At 31.0% G+C, this 14,058-nt stretch overlaps 1 protein-coding gene across 2 annotated transcripts in view; it reads right to left on the bottom strand.

Annotated features, from left to right (window-relative positions):
• LOC107359159 (uncharacterized) overlaps window positions 1–14,058 on the bottom strand; it is a 46,764-nt gene that overhangs the window by 4,333 nt on the left and 28,373 nt on the right. The window lies entirely within an intron of this gene.

The following is a 14,058-nucleotide window of genomic DNA, read 5'->3' as shown; positions in this document are numbered from 1 at the left end:
TAAATTGAGGCCGAGAATAAAAGCCTGAACGGATTAAACCCGCAGATAAACCTGTCTAAAATTGTGTTCATCATTGAATGCAAACAAGTTGAAAGATAAATCTTTTTTTTAACCAAAAAAAGGGCAACACAACGAGTAAAGACTCTACTCTAAACTCCTCCATTTTTGGACTTTTCATGAACTTTTCTTTTCTTTTCCTTTTTTTATTATTTATTAGATTCATTTGTATGAGATGGATGAATGGCTACTGATTTAAAAATTATTGGACTGTTAATGTTTATATGTAAACGGCTATTTACAGGCCATGTTGGTGGTCATATCAAATGAGTCTTGTTTGGCAGCCAGGAGTGAGTTAAAGAGTTGCTTTTGTTATTTAAAGCAAAAGATAAATGATCAACATTCAATTGGTACCGTTAAGTATTACTTGTTAAACTGGTCTCTTAACCTCTTCGCATTACATTTCAATTGGTTTATTCAAATTCAAAGTGCTTTGTAATATCATTTTAAATTCATTTTAATCAACATTGGCAATCAAAGTGCAAGTTAAAACAGAAAAATAAGTTAATCACTGAAATGGCCAACACAATTAGTAACCAATTTTGTTATGTAAATCGCATAAACACATAAAGTTGAAAGGGAAAAATAAACATTAAAAATTGGTGAAAAAACCCAATTTCCATATTTTTCTTCATTCATTTACTCTTTTCTGGTTACAACCAAAACCAGGTTTACCAGCAATTAAAAGTGATTAAATTGAAATGAAAAGCAAAAAATAATTTCAATTTCCAATCAAAAGCAAATAAACCTTGATTTGTTCAATAAACAGGTAAACATTGACGATGTCCCTTCCAATTTAACTCATTAATTTTTACCTTTACCTGTACAATTGGAGTGATAAAAAGAAGTAAAATTTTCAATTGTTTTCAATCGAAATTTTCATCAACGGAAATTAACAATTTCTACCTTTTCCCATGTTTTCATGATGTGAAGAACAAGAAAAAAGCAAAACAAAATAACAGCAAAAAGTATTATCAATGAATTTTAATAAACCAACGAAGGTCAAGTTGAGGTAAAGAAATAAAAAAAACTTATTAATCTTATCAAAAAAAGGTAAACTTTTTTTTCTCTTCATCATTCTGATTTCTGATTCAATAACGATATTCATGAATTAAGCATCGACACAAACATGAGATTTTGCTGAATAATCACAGAAAGAGATTGAGATTGAAGGGACTAAAGAAGTAAAGTAAAAGACGAATGGTTCAAAGTGATTAGAGTCTAGTTCGAGGGTGTCAAGAGTTGATCACTGGTGAACCATTGAAGGTAAGCAAGGTAAAGATAAAATTTCATGTAAATCGTTGAGCATCACCGTGAGTCTACTTCATGCTGACGCACAAATCAAGGTTATTATCGTATTGTCATGATAAACATTTTTTCACCAATTCAGCCCATTCTCACTCCCTTCTTGACTCACCCTCTATCAACCATCTGATTCCCGTCTGATGACATTGGCATAAACTTTTTTCTCTCTCTTCTCTCTTTCCTCTTGCAGTACATCACACATCATAATCAGATGAAATGCCAAGGTGAAATGTGGCAAAATATACCTTTGAATGAAACATTATTTTACTTTTGTTTATCTCATCATTTCTATTTTTTATCCTTCTTCTTCTGCATCTTCTTCTTAGTGGTTCACCTTTTATTTATTTATTTATTTCACCATTTCGTTGATTTCACCTATTTGTCCATTAATCCATTGGATCACTTCACTTGAATGATAAACAAACTGAGAGACAAACAAAAACTTATCATTTATCTGATATTCATTTCAATTCCTTTTGATTCACCTTTTCTCCTTTTCTCTCTTCTCGAACAACAATAAAATCCTTTTTTTTTCTCACTCGCATGTATTTATTGTTCCCGTTTCATAGCCTTTAAGCATTAGACCATTCCAAGAGGTTCAGTTAGGATAACATGGTAAAGTAACTATCTCATCTCAAGGATATTTCATTTTATCCCTTGTAAAGCACAGTAACACAACAGAGAAATTTGAAGAAAAGAAATTCTCTTTTTGTCATTCTTCAAGATGAATCAATTGAAAATGCACATTCACAGTTGTAAATATTGCATTTGCTTCACTGATAACCTCAGCTTTATTCAGCATCGGCAAACCTTCAAAAAATTACCATTTCCTTTGCTGAATAATCAAATGAAAAACGAGAAAAAAACGAAAATGAAAAATACATTGAAAAATAGTTACAAAGTTGTAAATCAACAGCAAAATAATGTTAATATCACTGACAAAGTGACAGTAAATATCAATAAAAAAGCAGTAAATGAAGTTAATCAAATGACGATCAGAGTAAAAGTGATTAACATGGATTCCAGCATGAGAATCAATACGGAAATCAAATTAATCTGTAAATGGAAACTAAATTCAAGGCTAATCTTTTTGCTCATTTTGTTTGGTCAGACAAAAAAAAAGAGCTCATGAAATGCAAGAAGAGTAAGAAATGTTGAAAGTTAATACATTGGGAAGGAAAACTGCATCATCATCAAGTTAAATGTTATGAGGCTGAAATCGATTCCTGAATTACTAGGCAAACGATGAATGAGAAATGAAACAAAATGTGTAAAAATGAAAACAAGAAGAAAAAGGCAAAAAATTTGAAAATCCAAATTGATTTAGAAAAGAAGAGAAAAAAAAGATTGAAAATTGATTCAGAAAAAGAAAGCCTGATGAACCGATTGACCAGCCCAGAAATACCTTTACACCATTCATTGAATCAGGCCTTTTGATGGTAGATCATTTTTATACCTTTTGACAGATTGACTTGTAATTTTCAAGTAACCTCTTCCTCTTCATCTTCATCTTTTTCATCTTTTCTCGTCTTTACTAAAATTACTAATTCACTATAATCTTTTACACACACTATAAGTGCCAACATCATCATCGGCATCTTAAAGGGTCTTCTTCATCTTCTCATCTCTTCTCATCTCATCTTCTTACCTTGAACCTGAGTGAGAAAAAAACACTTTATTAAATTAGTAGCAATTAAATTTGATGGAGAAGCGTATGACAAGATCATTTAATGGACTTGGATAAGCAACCAAATTAATTTGATATACCTGTAAGAGTTTAAATCTTTCAGATTCTTCTTCTTCTTCTTTTGAGAAATTTTTCATGTCTTGACCAAGGAATGAATAAACTTCCATAGAATGTTGAATTTTAAACTGAAGCCACCCGTTCATCACAATAATGATAGTTGGAGTAATAATGACCATGATAATGGTCATCTTGTAACCTTTAAACTTAATTGTAACCTCATAATCACAACTTTTTCTGCTCTTTCCTGGTCATGCCAAAAGATATTAGTTACACTCTTCATGTTTTTCACTAGCAACAATCATTATCATCTAACTGCCCTTTCAAATTATTCCCAGTTCAATGAAAGATTTGATATTATTTTTGATTATCAGGTGAAAGAAAGATGTTTACAAATGCAAAGTTGAACAAAATTCATTTTGCTTAACTTTTTTCATTCGAGAAGAGCTAAAATTATCATCTTTTCATCAGTTACAGTTATCATTAGCAATGTTTACCTTGAACAAAAATGTAAATATTTTTCATTCTTTCATCAGTTCTTCCATTGAATATGAATAATAACTCAATTTCAATTGCATTCCTATTTTGTATATGATTAACTTTATCAACTTTCAACTCTATTTCACATTTGCTTAACATTGCATTACCTTTGACAATATTTTTTCACTTTTCATTCCAATCTTATTTCCTACTCTTTACCGACACATTCAACAGAGAAAATTGGGAATCATGAAGATGATGAAAAAATGTCTCCAAATGATGGCTTCTTCTTCAATCTTGTTAGTTCTAATGGATTGTTGATTCACTTTTTGCCTGGAAACATTTCAACATATTCTTGACATGAAATCTGAAAATGAAATTTTCTCAACTTTGAGTTGAATATTTAAATAATTGATAATGATAGTCAGTAAATAAGGTAATAATCAAAGAGACATTTTACATTCTCGAGTCAACTTGATGATAGTTTTTAATGAAAATGCCATTCATTCATCCATTAATCGTGTTGATTAGTAAATAGGAAAATGTGCAAATAATGATTTGGAAAATTGATAGAACTGAACAATTTCTGCTTTTATTTTGTTCTTTTCTCGCCAACACTTTTAGTCCAAATTGAAGTTTCAAGTTTTGTCTCTTGTTTTTGTTTCTGTAAATACTTTTGCAAAAATTGCGTTTCAAGTCTAATGAGCTTCTGATCAAATGAATGGTGAAAAAAAATGATCAGTAATTAGCTTTTTACTCTACTAATTGCAAGGAAACTATAACTGAATGATCATGAAGATGAGCAGAGATGAAACAGAAACATTGACCATTAATGACAATCAGAGTATTGGCAGGAAAACAACGCCTTTAAGCTTTGTTTTTAGTCTCAACTTTTCACCATTTTCATGCTTTTTTCATCTTCTTGTCTTGATTATCCAACTTTTTTCCGTCTCATTTGGTATATTTACCTTTGAACGGATCCTTGATTAATGAAGAGAGAAGAAGAAGAGAAAGAAGGAAAAACTTGAGAAGACAAAAAAAGATGAAAAGACAGAGGAAGACAGGTCATCAAGATGTGATGATAAGAACGAGAAAAAGATTTGATGAAAAGGTAACATTTCTGTGTTCATTTTTTCTTCTCTTTCTTTTCTGTCTGCAGACATTTCGTTTCGTGTTACGCTTAAAGCGTAAAATGAAGGTAAAAAGTGGAAGAAGACGATGAAGATGATGAAGATTGTGAAGAGATGAGGATATCATCTATTATTTCAAGATGCTTTTTTCTTCTGTCTTCTTCTTCTTCTACCTTTTCTACCTTCTCTTGACTCGATAAAAATATCATTTAATCAACTGTCACATTGACTCTGGGTTCATCAAGTATCTTTAATGATGCTCATGATGATCATCGGGATCATCATCATTATAGCCATCATTATCAGCATCCTTAAAAAAGTATATTATTTAACCTGAAATGTCAAAATATGTAATCAACTTGATTTGTTGTTGCAACTGGAAACAGTTGATAACAGGTAAAAATGCAGTAAAAAGTTGAATAAAATGTCGTAACAATAACAACCAACAAAAAATGTATATAAATATATTGATTTAGGCAGTTAATTAATGACACTTTGCTGTCAACAGGCAATCAATTGCATTAACTTGCAATTAAAAGCATTTCAACAATTTATCTAAATTTTTATTCATTTCATATTTACATTGGCATTTGATTGTTCAACTCAAGTTTCAATATGGTTCAAGAGTCTTTTGCTCGAATTGCAAAACGTTTGGTGACACAATTAGTGGATATTCATGATTTGCTATTGAGTGAAGTAAAAGTGAGAAGGAACCTTAAAGGTGTAACACTTGATAAAAGGTGAAAAGGTAGGAGGGAATGAAAAGAGGTAAAAAAGTGTTGCTTTTTGATTGTCTTTTCGGTGCTTTAGATGACACCTTTTCAAGTGTTACAACCTTAAAGGCAACATTTTTCTGCTTGTTCCCTGTTCATGTTGGAAAAAGATTCATGAGTAAATCACGATTTTTGATCAAGAATAAAAAGATTGAGGCAACAAGAAATTGGAGTGATGTTGAATGATATAAATATATGTGTATTGAATGATGAGGATGATGAGAGAGAGAGCAAGAACGACGGGAAATCGGGAAAAGATGAACGCTATGATAAACTTGATGGTGGTTAAAGGATGATCAAGATGAAGATAACAAATGAAGATTGGTGGGTGCTTAGGCTATTCATATTACTGCGTGTGTGTTTGTCGGACTCACGATCTGTCAAAGTTAATAGACATTGATGAAGATCAACGTAAATAGACGGTGCCTTATAGGTTTACCTTTATGGTGGAAGGATGGAAAAGTTGGAAACATCGTTTCCTGAGACTTTTTATATTGAAGCAACAAAAATGGAAACCAAAAATGTGATTCAAGAAAACAAAACAAAAAACAAATTCATCAACGGAACTCAACATTTAATTGATACACAGTATCCAATAACTCGAGTTGACCTTATTATTTCTGAGCCATTTTTTGCTTCTTTTTGTTGTTGATGTTTTTTGTTTTGCTTTCAACTGTAAATATTTGATATTGCTATTTCAGTGATTGCAGGGGAAAAAATGGTCTTTTATTGGGTTGAATAGCAACGGTAAAGTAGATGTAAAAAGGACAAGGTTAGTTAAGGTTCAACGAGATATTAAGGTAAAGAGGGAGCAACATTAAGGTAAAACGACAATGAAATGTCTCAACAACTAATTCTGTTTGTGAAATGTTTCAATTTAAAAGAAAATATCATGAAACATCTTTTTTGGTGTAAAAACAGAACGAATAAGAAACTTCTCCAGATTTTCAGTCAACTTGATATCCATGATTTCCATGTTGACTTACTTTTTCTAGTTTTGAGTTTACTTTACAAATTCAAATTGAGAATGAAAAGTAAAAGATTTTGAAGTTGGATTTGAATCGTCAGAATGGCGCTTTTGTTCATTTGTAAAGATTATTTTTCTCGATAAATGAGCAACTTTTTGCGGCAATTCAGTGGAAACTTCAGGGTTATGCTCAAGGACTTTAGGTTTTGGAAAATGTTGCCGAACTAATCTTTCGATCGAATTGTTGCTCGAAGTTTTATTTGGCTTTAAATCAATAAAAGAAATAAATTCCCTTTGAATGTCGTCTTCGGGTTTTTTTGGATTAAATGGTTAAATTTTTCAAACTCAATTTCTGAGTGAAATCTGACAACTTTTAATCTTGAAATGTTTTGAAAGTCTTCATCTGTTGAGAAACAAATGATGAAACTGTGAAAAACTGATTAAAAAATCGTAATCATTTGGAAACTATTTTTTAGACAAAAATCATGGTCTTTATGCGCTTTTGTACATGAGACAACATGACTTGAGCATTAAGAATAAATGTTTCTCTTTATTTGAATACATCATTTGTAAAGATGAAACTGATGATGTAAACTGAAAACTAAACACTAATGCAGGTAGCTGCAAGTTGAATCTTGTTTTTGTTGTTGTTCATCTTTTTGAAAGCTCAAGAGTATCAAGATGCTTTTCAAAGCCAATTAAATGATCAAAGTTGAAAAGGAAAATGAAAAAAAGGAAAAAAATTGAATATGCAAATGAAAGCGGCTTACTTTCAACCGGAAACGAACCTGAAATTTGAGATTGATGGATTGAATAAGAAAGGGCAAATTGATGGATGTTCATTTGAATATGAAATTAAATATATTTGTCAGAACATCATCATTGATAACAACGATTATCATCAAGTTTAACCATTTCCAGAAAAAATCAAATCTTTACTGAAACAGTCACACAGAATTGTTCATTGAGCATTTCGTTGCGAACAAACTTGTTTAACAAAATTCAAGTTTCTCTCTGTTGGTTGATTTATGAGTTGAAACTTTGCATCGACTAATCGAGTAATCGAGTTGAAAATGCGTAAAAAATGACCAATATCATTGAACTTTTGACTCTAAAATTACCCAATTCGTGCCCATCAAGACACACAATTTAAATTAACCGGTTTAATAGCCATTGAATCACTTGATTGTTATCAAACCCTTTAACCAAAATGGTAAGTTTGTGTTAATTAAACCTTTTTTGTTAATCTGTGAGTTTCAAATTTCCAAATTATTCAAGTGAATAAGGCCAATTGACGAGAAACTTGATTAACATAATTTTCAACTTTTTTTGCTTCTCTTTACTCAAACTTGATCAACTTTCAATGGAAACGTTTAGTCAAGAGTTTCGAGTTTAATTTTTTCGCGATTATTCAAGATTCACTGAAAAATAGGAAAACATTACTTTTTTGCGTCCAAATTCAATTCTATAATATTAATTGTTTGGAAACAGTTAATTGGATCAAGTCTTGAATTGGTTCACTTGGATAATGGCTAGAGTTTATCATAATTAATGTGAAACCTCCACTTGAATCAAGATTAATCTTGTCTAAAATAATTATCATTCAACGGAAAAAATTTGAATTAAACAGTTTTAAATTGTACTTCATCTTGTTTTTTTAATGCATATTAACCTTCGTTGACACGTAGTAAAGTACGTGGTTAGCTTATCGTCGGGATTCACGTTTAAATCTAGTTTAATCAAGACTAGCTTTTTTTGTGAATCATTTTTTTGAGTTTCAACTCTTTTACCTTGCTTTAGCTCATTTCCTTCAAATGATAATGATAATGTACCTAATGATGATAATAATTATAGTGATGATGATAATAATCATAATGATGATGATCTTATTAAATTATCAGATTAAGGTGACCCGATCAAAAATGTAATCATAAATGTATTAAAAAAGGTTTAATTTCAATGTTTAACCTCAACTTGGAGTCACTGATTTTGCTTGCACAAAAGTATTAGCTTTATCAACCTGATGGTTAAGTTGCTTTGCAGTAAAATAATCATTGATTTGTCGCTTTCAAATGGTAATGAAAATAATTGCTAAGCTCATTTGGATTAGTGGAAAGCTTCTTGTCGCAGCAAAAAAAGAGGTTGAATTAACAAACTGATAATGATCATTGTGATTACACAGATTTGCAAGTATTAATTGTCAATGACATTAAACCTTGTTGCTAATTGGTTGAAAAACTAAAGTTAATCATCAGATTTTTGCATTATTATTGGGAAGTTTGACTCAAAGAGGTTCAGATGAGCTGAGTTTGGCTTTTAAGCTTATTTCAACTTTTGTCAAGAGTCAGTTGATATAAAAATTTCGAGCTTTTGATTCTAAACTCGACAACCTGTTGCTTCTGTCAAATTGCAAACTGGACTTAATTTAAGATGGACAATTCGATTGAGTTTTAGGTGCTTGTTAGGTGAAAATCGATGGAATGGAATTAAAAAGATTCGTTTATCATGAGATGAAAATTGAAGCAAAACAGTAAACATCAATAAACTAGAATCAAACCTGTTTTGTTCTTACAATGTTGTTAGTTTCTCAATTCATTTCTTATCTAATTGATTAGCAATCGTTTTAATCGTTGTTGAGCAACAATGTAATACTTTCCTTGGTTGCGTGCAGGGAAAAGAGCAAAACTTGAATTACTATTGAACTTTATTGATGACTAAAATTGATCCTAATAAACATTTACCAGTAACTTTAACAAAAATATTCAAAATGGGCAAATGTGAAATGAAGCAAAATGTTGCCCAATGGCACTTTTTGCTCATCTCTAATCTAAAAAGCAAGGCTGAATCAATGGAATTTTTCACCATCCAATTCAGAGTCTTTACACATTGAACCCTAATTAATCGACTGATTGGCATGTGTTGATATCGAAAGGTGTTTTACAAGTGTGCATTATGTATACATTTATTGTTACTCGTCGAGCAGTGAGACATACAACAGAGCAGCAATGAAAGGATGATATAGAAACTATTTCCGTAACCTTACTCATTCCAAAAGTTATTGATAAAAACCTGACGGAAGCTCATTGCGCCGCACCCTGTACTTTCCCACGCAGCTTCTTTTTTGCTTTCCTTGTTGATGAAACAAAAACAAGAAAAATGATTTTCTATAAGGATGATAAAGAATCTTCATTTGATGCTCTTCTCTCTCTCCTCTACTTTCTTCCTCTCTATCACTTGCTCTTCAGTGTGATGTACACGATCAGTATAAAGATTAAACACTGTATGAGATTCCAATGGGAGGTTGTTTATCTGTCTATCTGTTTGTGCTGGTTCAATTGGCCACGGATGCTGCGGATGAAAATGGATGCGGGTAACAAGAAAGGGTGGAGTTGAGCTTGATAAGAGTGAGTAACTAAAGAGAGAGAGAGAAAGAGCGAGTTCTAGTTGACCAGGTTCAACCTATTCATCTTTTTATATCCATTTAGACCGCTAAATGATCACAGGGGAGTTTTGAAAATTGCAAAAAAAAGCTGAATCCTTTTCAAGTTATTTGACCAACCGTGAAACTTATCGTGACCTACTGAGAATACATTACATCACACGTCACATGAGAATAAAAGACGAAGATTGTAATTGATAATAATTAAACTTGTTTCTTTTGTTTCTTTCGTTCACTCTTCTCTCTTTCGCTCAACACTGTCGTCTCTCTTCATGTTTCGTTACCTTTTTGCTCTTGCTTTCACAATTGCGAGACTTTTATTTTCAAGTCAATTATCAAGTCGCTTGTTATTGACAAAAAGTTAACCTAATGCGATCGACTCACTGCACTGTCTAACCACGTCTTGAGACAATCTTTACGTTCAACTTTGACTCGCAATGAAAATGTCAAAAAGTTAAAAACAGAAACTCGAAAAGCTCAGACAAAGAGTTAAAACAATTTTTCATTGAATCAAACCTAAAATCATTTTTTCACAAAGTTTTGATTAAACTAGACAATTATGCAAACAAGGACTTGGTCCAAGTTGATGTCCTTTTCAGCCAAGGTAAAGGTGAAAAGGTAAAAATTAGTTTAGAGAAACATTTTGTTAACTAAACTGGAAAAAAGTGAATCATTTTGAGTAATTTTATGAAAAGAAAAAATAAGAGCAAAATTGATCAAAATCATCTCTAATAGCGGTTAAATTATTTCAAGTAATCATCATTATTAGGAATCAAACTTTAACTGTTAAGCTTCAATTGTTTTGTTTTTTTTCATCATCCTTCTGCTTCTTCACTTTTCTTACCTTTTCTCTTGTTCAAGGTAAATTTTATATTCTTAAGGTCTACCGATTAGCCAATTTACGACAGGTTAAAGGAAGAAGAAGAAGAAGATGAAGAAGATGATGTTAAATGGTGGAGGATGAGGCCAGTTTACTTTGGTCAAATGTTGTGAGCTTTTAATGAGTGAAATGGCTTGTTCGGTATTAGTGTGAGTGGCCTGTTAAGACCATAAAATAAACAACAAGAAAACAAGAGCAACCTCATAATCATCCTCATCATGTTGATCATCTACTGAATCTGCTATCTTGTTTCTCTCATCATCCATCAATGGGAAAAGAGTGAGCAACAATAAGGAGTCGAAAACGATCATCATCAACGAAAAGATGATAATGATGATCAACAGAAGAGATGAGATTATAACAGGGATTTTTTGGTGTGATAAAGCTTAACCTAAAAGATAAGTTCCACCCAAACCTCCTACGTTACATTTTTCATCTTCATCTTCATCGTTGCATTGATCACGATAATCGATTTAAATACCTTTTTTGTTTTAAACAGAATCACGTTTACTGACCAATTTTTCAGGTTAACTTTGATATACTACAGCAACTTGTTTCATTTTTTTCTCATTCATTTGTTCTTTGCGCTTTTACTTTTTTTTTCATTTACTTTTTCTTCATCTTCATCGTCGTCATCGTCATCCTCTAACTTTATTTTTCCTTTGATCATTGAGATTAATGCATAATCATTAGCTTGTTGATTTACTTTTATTTTATGATAAATCGTTAATCTCATCACGCAATATGATCATTCACCAACAGCCTATTTTCAATTATCATCCATTTAACCGGAATTTCCCCCCTCAATTCATCATCATTCTCATCCTAATTATCGTTATTAAAAATTTTCTACCAAAGATGTTACCTATTAATGACAATCACCATCATGTAAGCTCCAGTGTTACCTTGTTTGAATAGTCTAATCAGCCTTTCATTATCAGGTTAACTGGCAACTGCAAGATTCTGTTTTTTAGTTGCAATTAAATTGTGACTTTTCCTTGTGATTTTATATCGTTATCAGTTGATGAAAAGGTTTATTCTTTTCACTTGAAATTCAGTCAATTAAGGCTGTTGTTTACAATTTTCAGTTGAAATGTAAAGTTAATTATTCAAGAGTAAATTGAAATCTAGATTCTTCTACATAAAGTTATTTTCAGGTAAAACTGAACAAAAGATAAAACAAAAAAACATAAAATTTACTCTCAATTAAGTTAAGCAAATTCAAAATTCAATATTCAGAAAATGTTCAAGAAACAACGAGTCAGAACAAGTCAGAGTCTGAAAGTTTCTTGGGTTCATTTCATTTTAATTTCAACTATAAAGTTATTTTGCATTATTATTGTAACAAGAAAAAGATGAAACATAAAAGACTAGATTTTCAGATGAATTGATTTCGCCGTCATAACAACGATTAGGAAGTTTACGATTTTCAGGTTTGATTCAAGGTTCAGTTAGATTAGACTATTGCACATATTTGATCACTAAGTTGATTATTTGATGACTGAAAATGCTTTTATCCTTAAAAGCCTGATAATCTTTTGGACATTTGGTCAAAAACTCAGAGTCTGAAGAGTCATCGACTTATTTTTCCATTATTGTAACAATTCTTGAAGAACTAAGACAATTGAAATAATGATAAACTTAACGGTTGTTTTACCAGAGACTTTTGTACTGAATTTTGACGATAATATTAGATTGCAATAGATATCTTGTTCAATAAAAGTGATAAAATGTTCAATTGATGAACGTTACCTGTTGAGGGATTAAAAGAAGAACAAGATTTTTCTCATAGAGATTAATATTGAATAGAAACTAAAATTCATCTAATCCAACTTGAACACTGAAGATGAAGAAAAAGCAGCAAAAAGTTTGGTAAAGAGAAAATTTGAAAATGAAAATTTGATTAAATTGACGTCAATGTTTTCATATGAGATTACGATGCATCAATTGGGTTTGGATGAGTGAAGACAAAAACAACAACAGAATTGGTTGAGAACGAGAAACAAATTGACTTCAACTTTGCTCTTTAAATGCAGAGCAAAACTAGGAAAATGATAAACTTGAACTAATTCATTGAGAATGAAGTTTCATTGATGAAAGGCTACAAAACTTTCAATTACAAATTAAACACAAAAAATTAGACAAACGAGAAAAAAGAAGAAAAAAGTTTTCCATTCAAATCAATAGTCATAACCAAAGTGACAGTTTACCAAAAAGGTTTACACAAAATTTCGCCCTTTTCTTTCTGGATATTGAAAGATGAAAAGAGAAGGCAAAAAACACCAAAAAACACAAAAAGACTAACCTTACAAAAAATATGATGTTGATGGGGCGATGCAGTTTCAATGCTATACTTTACTTTATCACTCTTCCATATCTTGCCATCTTCATCATTGTGATATAATCATAATAATCAACAGCAGTAACAAAATATCCTTAATCTAAGACTTAATTCACCCAAATTCACGTTTTTTTTCTTCTTCTTCTGTTCATTCTAATATTCCATGATATAAAGATTTCAGGTGATGTCTTACTTTACTGAATCTTTTTGCATTATTATTACATCTTTTCTTTCTTATCATTTCCATCACATGGTAAAACATCATCAAATGTTGATCTCATCTATGTGGGATGAAGAAGAAAAAGTCTAAATAAAAGTTGAATTCAATCAGATATTCAATTGAAAGTTGAAAGATTGGAAAAACTTTTTTGTTTTGTAAATATTGTTTCTATTGATTTGATAAAATGATACAAAAAAACTGAGACAATAAAGTCTTGGACTTTATGGTCTAATCAACAGTCAATTAGTTAACATTTTACTGTCAGGTGAAGCTGCATTTATCTTGTCGGTTCATCACAGTTTGGTTAATTACCTTTGCTTGTGCATAATAATTAAAATACACGATAATGTTGAACGTTTTTTACACAAAAAAAACATGTTTATTTATTAGCATAACAATAGTTTATTAAAACAATCAAACATTGTCTAATGAATTCAGGCTACAAAATGTTATCGTTAATCAATGTGATAATGAATGTACAACATCCATAAACCATACACAACCAGTGATTGTAATCACTGGAAATTCATCATTAGATCCAACCAACAGTGATATCGATCAAGGAAGGGTAAATTTAATATCGGAATCACCTTTGAAAGAGTTGACACCATTTAAATGAGATTCAAAGCAACATTAATAGTCTAACCTGGTTCTTTTGACAACAAAATTTATTAACATTTAATGATAGACAAGATTGCAGTTTAAAACATTATGTCATAACT

The sequence above is a fragment of the Tetranychus urticae genome, chromosome 1, assembly GCF_039701765.1.
Source record: "Tetranychus urticae isolate SD_2017Ah chromosome 1, NJAU_TeUrti_SD_1.0, whole genome shotgun sequence".
NCBI lineage: Eukaryota > Metazoa > Arthropoda > Arachnida > Trombidiformes > Tetranychidae > Tetranychus > Tetranychus urticae.
This window is presented reverse-complemented; position numbering and strand designations above follow the sequence as displayed.